The sequence below is a fragment of the Vombatus ursinus genome, unplaced genomic scaffold (genome assembly GCF_900497805.2).
Source record: "Vombatus ursinus unplaced genomic scaffold, bare-nosed wombat genome assembly UNPS02014778.1, whole genome shotgun sequence".
Taxonomy (NCBI): domain Eukaryota; kingdom Metazoa; phylum Chordata; class Mammalia; order Diprotodontia; family Vombatidae; genus Vombatus; species Vombatus ursinus.
The window spans coordinates 9,034,863-9,044,106 of record NW_020954556.1 but is presented as its reverse complement, the minus strand read 5'-3'; the positions used below and the strand labels follow the sequence as shown (position 1 = coordinate 9,044,106).

Sequence of the window (9,244 nt, the reverse complement as noted above, 5' to 3'; positions counted from 1 at the left end):
GAATTTGGAGAGATCTGAGTTCCAGTCCTAATTCCAACTTGTGAGGCACTGGGCAAGTCCCTTAAGCCTCCACTTCCTCATCTGCAAGAAATGGGGATCATAATCACACTTTTGCTATTTGTCAGAACCGACTTGTCATGATAAAAAGGGCTTTGGAAACATTAGAGGCCAATAGAGATGTGTGATTATTACTATTCTTTGCAAATAAAATGTGTGCTTTCTGTTTAGAAGTGCAGTGGAAAGAGCAGAGGATATGGGTCCCAGCTGATTCTGCTGTTCATTACCCATGTGACTGCCTTTAGACTTCCTCTCTCTGCGCCCGAGTTGCCTGATATGTAAAATGGGGAAATAATATTTAGACTATATACCTCACAAGGTGGTTGTGAGGGAAGTGTTCTCTAAACTGTAAAAACACTCCATAAATGAATTATTATAATTCAACATTTTCCTAAAATTCCACCTCTTCCTTGAAGACTTCTGGGAGCCAGTCCCTTTAGACCAAGAGCTCCTTGAGTGATAGGACTGTCTTTTGCCTTTCTTTAATTCCCCAGTGCCTGGCACATAGTAGGTACTTAATTAATGTTTATTGACTATTATTAACTGAGACCAACACACACTAGACTGTCATATTTACAGTGGCATAACCAGTGTATATATTCACTCTTCCTTAGCAATGGATGATTTGTGAACATTTGTTAATGTTCCTTTTTGAATGTATATTTTCCTGTACATTTTCCTTTGTCAGTTACTTGTGATGGTTTGAGTGATACCACGGGGACAAGCACTGGATTTGGAGTCATGGGACCTGGGTTCAAATCTTGAGAAATCTTGTGTGACCTTGGGTTAATCAACTCCGGATTTCAATTTCCTTATTTGTCAAATGAGAGAGGCAAATTAGAAAATTTCTAAGGTTCTTTCCAGTTCTATAATCCCCTTTTTACAGTGTACATTCATTTGCTCCTTGAAGGCAAGAAAGGTGACTTCTCTTCTCTCAGGCCTGTAAACTTCCCTATTACATAGTTGTGACTTGGGCACAACCCACAATAATAAAGGTTTACAAAGTCTTCTCATGACAAAAACCCTGTTAAATAGGCAGCATGGTATTATTATTATTATTCTCATTTTACAGATGAGGAAAATGGGACATAGAGAGAAGTGATGTGCTCAGGGTCACAGGGCTAGTATCAGGTTAGTCACACAGGCTAATTAACACAGGACTAGGCACATAGTAAGAGCTTAATAAATGCTTTATCTATCCATTGTCCTTGTTCTCTTTCTAATTCTAAACCTAATTCTTTAACTACAGGAAAGTTTATCATATCATAGAATCATATAAGAGATTTAGAGTTGAGACCTTAGAAACCATCTAATCTAACTTCTTAGTATTATAGACCAGGAAACTGAGGTCCAAAGGATCTAAAAATGTTAGAATGGGAGGAGAACTCAGAGATAAATTAGTCCAACTCTACACCTCCCCCCCTCATTTTACAAAGAATGAAACTGAGCCCCGCTTGTTATTGTGGGTTGTACCCAAGTCACTTACTGGGTAGTAGGAAAGTGACTCGCTCAAAGACATACAGGGTAAGAGGCAGAGACAAGATTTAAACCCTGGTCTTCTCAAGTCCTCTGTAGCCAGTGCCAAATCTTCCCAAGGATATTGGGAAGGAAAAAACAGGAAATAAAAGGGAGCCCTTGCAAAGCTATGTGACCTTGGGCAAGTCACTTCCTATCTCTGGGCCTCAGTTTCCTCCTTTGTAAAATGAAGTGGTTGGATTAATTTCCAGCTCAAACATTTTTCGATTCTCAAATTCGTGCACCAACTCTTTTGCTGTTTACTACCCCTTTATCTGTCCAGATCCCAGTGGGAACTGTGGTGCAATCCAGAGAGTGGAAGCGACAAAAGGCAAGGGGGTCTAGCTATAGAAAATCTTCCTCCTTGAAATACAAGCGGGAGGGGAGGGGTCGGATCTACAGCTCCCACCTGGGAGAGGTTGTCCCTCCAAGACCTGTCAGGCTTCGGGGCCCCGCCTCTCGCTTTCCACCTCCTCCCTCTGTTCTCTCTCCCTCCCCCACCCAGACCCGCTCCCCTCCACCCCCACCCGGCTCTCAGCCCCTCTTGGCCCTAGCACATCTCCTTCTCTTCCCTCTCTCTACTCCCCCCTCCCTACTCCCCTTGGGGGCCGGCCTCCGAGCATTGTACTCACATCCGGGGGTTGCGTTTTGCTTTAGTGCTAAGCGTAATTAACCCGGAAAAAAGGGCCGAGAGACCAGAAAGGGGGAGGGGGAAGAAGGAGGAGGAGGAGGGACAGAGATACAGATACAGACAGAGACACTGACAGTTCTAGGGACCGAGAGAGATTGGCTGGGGGATAGAGAGATTTGGCCAGTGAGAAGGGAGAAGAGCCAATTGGCAAACCCCTATGTGAAGCAGCCGGAGATCCCCGGGCCCCCTGCGCAGCGGGGTAAGTTGAGGCTCCTGAATGGGAGGAAGGGGCACTCGGAGGGGCGCCTAGAGACCGAGCGCTGGGCTCAGGCAAGGGCCAGGGGCGCCGAGCCTGGGGCACGGGAGAGGTTGGCTTGCTCGGAGTTGGCATTGGTATGTTTGGCGGCGGGAGTGCTCGTGCAGGGGTCGTCACCTCTTCCCACTCGCGCGGGTCTGGATGTCCCATAGCTCTCTGAGACTGTTTGCAACAAGTGCCCTGCTTCTCTACCCCTTGCCCTCCTCTCCCCCCGAATCCGAGCGCGGCTTAAGGCGGCCGGGGAATTGGAAGTGGGGGCATGGTTGCTCTGCCTTTTCTCACGTTTGCAACCGCGAAACGTTGGGCCAACCTAGTTCTAGGGGTGGGGGTTAGAATGGCTTGGGGGGAGGGGGTGAGGAGCTTATGGGCTCGCTTGGACCCACACCCACGCTCAGGAGTCTAGTGGGGTTTGCCCGTCCTGTCTTTGCGAGAACCATCCCCCTCCTCTTCTCTCCCTGTACTACTCGGCAATCCCAGGGCTTCCAAATTGGGAGACGCTGCTCATTCTCGTTGACCCCACGGAGTCTTGGGAATGGCTTGGGTGGGGGTAGTGGGGTAGCTTTCTTACTGCTGATCCTATGAAACTGTGCTTCTCGAAGGAAGGCTGCGTCGTGCCTTACCTAAACTTTGTACCCTTGCCAACCTCAGCGCCTAGTATAGGGTCTGCCCATAGAAACAGTTTAATGTTTGTTGAATGAAAGTCCACCTCCCCCCACCTCACCCCATCCCCAGCTGCTTTTGAACGGTTCTACTGCTTTTCTTCTGTCAAATGCTTCCTTAATCTACTACCTGTCCCTGCCCCACCCCCGTCCCCACTTTGGGCTCGGATGCCCAAACAAGAGTTTTCGCAGCAGCTCTAGGGGCCCTGCTGGCATGCATCTTTGCACCTTGTCTCGAGGACAGCCCGGGAATAGAATGGACAGCACCTTTCTGTCCTTAGGCCAACAGCTGTCCACCTCTTTCTCCCTCATTTCCCTTTCTTTTCCACTCCCCTACACATATCTTTGGAAACTCTCACTCTGTCACAGATGAACTTCAGGACCATGATACTTTCAGAGTAGCACTCTACAGTAAAGTAAGATGCCCGGGCATGTCCTGGGAAGCGGGAGAAGCAGCAGGGTCCAGCCACTGTCCTCTCTGAGAGACTGGGACTGTTAGGGGTAGTGGTTCCAAGTCTCAGATCATACCACAGTGAATAATAACTCTCTCTCTCTCTCTCTCTCTCTCTCACACACACATACACACACACACACACACACACACACGCACACATTGATTTAAGCTTTGCATAGCTCCTTAGATATATTACCTCACAACAACCCTATGAGGTAGGTGCTATTATTATCCCCATTTTACAGACGAGGAAAAATAAATCAGGTTGGCACATCCCTCTGTTGACTGGTCATTCTCAGTGCACCCGACCTTCCTTTCTCCAAGTCTTTCCCTATGAAGCTATACTTCCTTCTTACAGTTCTTGAAGAGTTTGGGTACAGGATGTCCCAATGATCTTGTTCCTCTCTCCTCCTTTCCAACATGGAACTAAAACTGCAGATTTGCATGGGATACAACTTATGAAAGAGAAGAGGAGAGAGAGGAAGGGAGGCAAGTGAGGCATGAAGTAGAAAGAGCCTTGGATTTGAAGTCAAAAGATCTGAATTGAAATTCCAATGTTGCTTCTGATGGCCATGTGACTTTGAGCACTTCCCCATCCTTCTTCAGGCCTTCATTTCTTCTGAAAAAATGATGGAGTTGGACTGGCTGATTTCTAAGTCTTCTTACAATTAGTTGTATTTGCAAGTGTCTTCCCTATGATCCCCTCGCATTGTGGGTTTAGTTAAAATATGCACTTGACTAAGTCCCCTCTTTCCTCTCCAAGGTTGGGACTCTCAGAGTTGGAAGAGACCCTAGGTCTTTTAGTCCAGCCTACATTGAGAGGCATCCTTGAGAGGTAATCACCTTACCTCTACTTAAAGATCCACACTGATATGGAATTCTTTACTTCCTGAGGCAGTTTATTTCACCCTTGGGCCATCCTTACCATAGGGAAATTTTCCTTAAACTAAATGTGATTTCTGCCCCTCTGTAACTCTTCCCCATTTTCTTCTAGTTCTACCCTCTGAGGCCAAGGAGAACAAATCTAGCCCCTCCTTTAAGTGGCAGCCCTTTGAATACATTAATCATATCCTTCCTCGATCTTCTCCATGCTTAACACCCTCAGTTCCTTCAATGGAACCTCATATGGCATGGTTTTGGGTTCCTTCACTATCCTGGACACCCTCCTCTGTGTGTGTTCAAGTTTGCCAAAGATCTTCTTAAAATGGAGCACCTGTAACTAGATAAAATATATCAGATGTGCTCTGAGCAGGATTGAAATCAATGAAACTGCCACCTCCTTCACCTCTTTCCTTTTCTTTTGCTTATAGCCAATTCCACAGAGTATAACAGATGACTTGAAGCCATATGAATTTCCTTTTCGGATGCATTAAAGTTGTACCCCCACCATAGTCAGACTTTAAGTATCATTAGATGCTTACAGACACGTAGGCTTCCTTCAGAGTTGAATATGTAGGCTTTTCCCTGGTGACTTAGCCTTTTGTACTTTTCCCAGATACTATGACCCGGTAGACAGACCTTATTGAGATTTGCCTTGTAAAAGTCACCTAGACCCATTATGTTATATGTTTTTGTCTCTTCCCACTTTTTTGTGAGGCTACCCAGAACATGTACCCAGGTGCATGTACTCCATGAAAACATGTGTTCATGGAACTATTCTATTAGTGCTGGATTTAGCTAACATGATTGTTTTCACCTCATGTAGAGATGGTTATCCTCATCTCCTCAGCAAGCCACCTCCTATGTTGTCATTTTCCTCTTGGCTTGGAAACTTTCAGCTGTTCAAATGTTAGTTCTGTGAAGGATTCTGTAAACCCTTCTTTTTTTTTCTTGTTGGCATTTTTCTTGTTCTTTTTCTTGTTCTTCTTTCCTTTGAGTAAGTGTAAGTAATGGAATGTAAATGGAAGTAGGCTTACAAACTCCTGTCATGTTGCCATAGTGGGTTGAGCCCCCAAAATGGTAGGCCTGCCAATATGAATTCTGGAGGTATAGGAAATGTTGGGGGAGGGAAGAATCCTTATAAGTGGCTCAGGAAGAAGAGAGTGAGGTTCTGAAAAATGGGGAGTAATGTGGAATAGTGGAAAGGGGGGTCTGCTTGGAGTGACCTGGTTCCAACACTAATGAGTTGTCTGAGTTTCCTCAATTTGTAAAGTGTAAGATGATAATCCTTGTACTATCTTCCTCACAGGGTTGGGGATAAAGTACTTTGCCATTTCTAACATGCTTTAGAAAAGGGAATTACGGGCTAAGCCTTCCCAACCCATCACTAACTCATAGCATATCTTATCAAGCATTATTACTGCAGCCCCTAGAGGGCCTGTGCTAGCTAGTTGCATGCATTTTGTTTATTTCTTCAGGATCCCGGTAACCTAACAGGTAGGTCTTTGTCTCCCTAGGTGGAGGCAATTTCAACCAACTCCTCTGAGACCATCTTCTCTTTACATTTTTGGGATGCTCCAGAGCTCTGAGGGGCTTGGCAGAATAGTTTGTGTGACCTGGGCAGGGCTGGGCTGGGCTGGGCAGGGCTGGGCTGGGCTGGGGCTTGGCTGGGTTGGGCTGGGCTGCTGCTGCTGCCTCCCCTCAGCTCCTCTGCTAAGAGTGCAAGTGGTTTTGATTACCTCACTTGGCATTTCCTATTTTGCCTTGCTGAGCTACTTGGGTCTGTGTTCATCTGCTGAGTTAGGCTTTAGGGTGAGAGGAAGCAAGCAGGGAAAATAAGATACCAGAGTAAGACCTGCGCGAGCTCTGTGCATCTCTTCTGCTTGAAACCCAGTGTTGGGTGCCATAGATTATGGGATTGTAGATTTTAGGATGGAAGGAATCTTAGAGATCCAATCTAGCCCTGTCAGAAAAGAAGCTGTGACTTACCCAAGGTCATGGAGCTAGTAAATGTTTAAGTCAGATTTTGAATCCAAGTCTTCCAGATTCTAAGCCCAGTACTCTACGTACTACACCATTCTCCATCTGGGGGACAGGTTGTTTGGGGGTGGAGTGGGAGGGATGGGTCTTGTCTACTCAGACAGAAGTGCCACTGGTATTGCCTTGAGAAGCCTGGTGTGCTGGTAAAAAGGCAGGATCTGGAGTCAGAGAACCTGGGTTGGTTCTGCTATTTGTCACTTTATTTCCTTCAGCCTCAGTTTTCTCATCTGTGTAAGGGAGTTGGGAGGGGCTTGACTATAAGGCCCCATCCAGTTCCAAGTTTTTGATCTTGTGACCTTAGAGGGCTTCTTAACCTGGGCTCTTCCACCAAAGGGAAGGTTTTGAGTGTGGGGGAGTGTCTATGAACTTGGATGGGAAAAAATACATCTTTATTTCAGTGTCATTGAAATTCCTTTGTGATGCCATGTAGTGTATTTTCTGCTTTTAAAAATGCTATTTTATGAAGGGGTCTATAGGCTTCACCAGACTTCCGAAGGGGTCCATGATACAAAAAGTGTTCAGAACCTCTGATCTAGTCCAACAAATTCTCTGGGCTTGTTTCCTTATCTGTAAAAGAAGGGGAAATGACTTGCCCAAAGTTACATAGATAACAAATAGCAGAGCCTGGTTTTGAAGCCAGGTCCTCTGATTTGAAAACCCAGTGCTTTCATTTTTTGAGCCAGTTGAGTTAAGTGACTTGCCCAGAGTCACACAGCTAGGGCAGATTTGAACTCAGGTCTGCCTGAGTCTAGGGCCAGTGCTCTATCCACTATGCCACCTAGCTGCCCCAAAATTCAGTGCTTTTCTACTCAACCACACTCAAAGGACCTGAATCTCATCTTCTCTTTGCTACCTTTGTGACTTCGGTGTTCAATTTAACCCATATATAGCTTATTTGTATATAATAGTTTACATGTGAGCTCCTTCACGTTAGGGACTTTTTGCTTTTCATTGTTTCCCCAGTGTGCCAAGGCACAGTGCCTGGTACATAATAGGCACTTAATGAGCCCTTATTGACTGACTGACTTCGGGTAAGTCACTTTTCCTATTTGGTCTCAGTTTCTTCATGAAAAAAATGAATGGATGAAAAAGTATTTATTAGATGCCTACTATGTGCCAGGCATTGTGCTATGAGATCCAAATACAAAAGAAAGTCTCTGCCCTCAATTCTTTTTTTTAATAATTTTTATTTTTTGTTATTCTGAACTTGATAAACAAATATAAGCATTTCCATATGAAAGAACAGAAAGAATTTGTATATGAAACCATGAATCTCTGTGATATGCAGCTAGGTTCCCCCTCCCCCCCCACTGGGCAATGGGGTGAAATAACTTGCCCAGGGTTACATAGCTAGTAAGTATCAGGTGTCTGAATACAGATTTGAACTCTGGTCTTCCTGAATCCAGGGCCAGTGCTCTATCCAATGAGCCATCTAGCTCCCTTAGCTGGGTTTTTTTAAAGTATAAATTTAACATGTTAGTTTCAAAGTTGCCTACTTGTTTGTGTCTCCCTCTGAAATTCCTTTAAAAAATATTTTTTAAATGCTTTAATGACCCTCTTTTCTTCTTCTTCAATCATTATCACTCCCCTATTGCCTCCCAAATTTTTTCTTTAAAAGCTTCCTTGAAACAAATAAGCATAGTTAAGCAAAAGAAGTCCATCTACATGTTGGCTGTGTCTGATAATATACATCTCATTCTGCACCTCAAGTATATCTATTTTCTGTCAGGAGATGGGTAGCATGCTCTTCCTAGCTTTGTGATCCTGGGGAAGTCACTTAATCTCCGCTTGCCTCAGTTTCTTCATCGGTAAAATTGGGATAATAATAATACCTACTTCCCAGGGTAGTTATGAGAATCAAATGAGATAATAATTGTAAAGCATTTAGCATGGTGCCTGGCACATAGTAAATGATATATAAATGTTAGCTATTATTTAATTAGGATTTTTTAGACTTTTAGAGTAGTTTTTCACTATAATGTTGAAATCACTGTGTAAATTGTTCTGCTCCCTTTTCTTTGCAGAGGTTCATCCAAGTCTTTCTGGATTTTGCTAAATCTGTCCCTTTCTTCATTTCTTACAGTGCAACCATATGCTCCTACATTCATAGACCATAGAAGAAGCTTCCATTCTAATGGGGGTAGACCACACTTGCATAGGAGCGGTGGCCAGGGAAGGGAATTTTCATCTGGGGAATTATGGAGATTGTAGGCAGATGGCAAGATTGCTGGGGTGGAAGACAGGATGGGATATGAAGCAGAGTCCATTCTGGGGCTGGTAGAGTTTGTACTCCTCTAGGCAGGGATTCTTGTCTTGCTCTTCCCCCCCTTCCAAAGCTAAGTGGATTGACTTCTAGTAACTGGGGTAGGGAAGGGGATAGGAATTATCTATATTCAATGCCACTAGCTGGCGCAGGTGAATGGCTGTTTGGAATCTGAATTACTGTCTGATAAAATGAGGGGGTTGGATTAGGTTATTTTTCAGATACCTTCCAGCTCTAACAATCTGTGATTCTATGAATACTCCTGAAAGAGTTTCTTGGGATTTATTCCCATATTTTGCATCTTTAGTTGCCCTGCTCTTTTTTTGGTTTTTAGGTGTTTCCAATCTTTGGGAGGTTAATTTTTTTACCTTGAAAAATTTTTTTTCATTGTGAATCAATAAGCATTTATTAAGTGCCTACTGCATACCAG

The 9,244-nt window shown here is 44.4% G+C and overlaps 1 protein-coding gene across 1 annotated transcript in view; it reads left to right on the top strand.

Annotated features, from left to right (window-relative positions):
• Positions 1-2,152: 2,152 nt before the first annotated feature.
• The window catches only part of PLEKHA2 (pleckstrin homology domain containing A2), a 105,059-nt gene continuing 97,967 nt past the window's right edge, over positions 2,153-9,244 (top strand). Inside the window, exon 1 of the mRNA XM_027865272.1 lies at positions 2,153-2,462. The gene's annotated coding sequence lies outside the window, so the exon portion shown is untranslated. The remainder of the gene's footprint in view (positions 2,463-9,244) is intronic.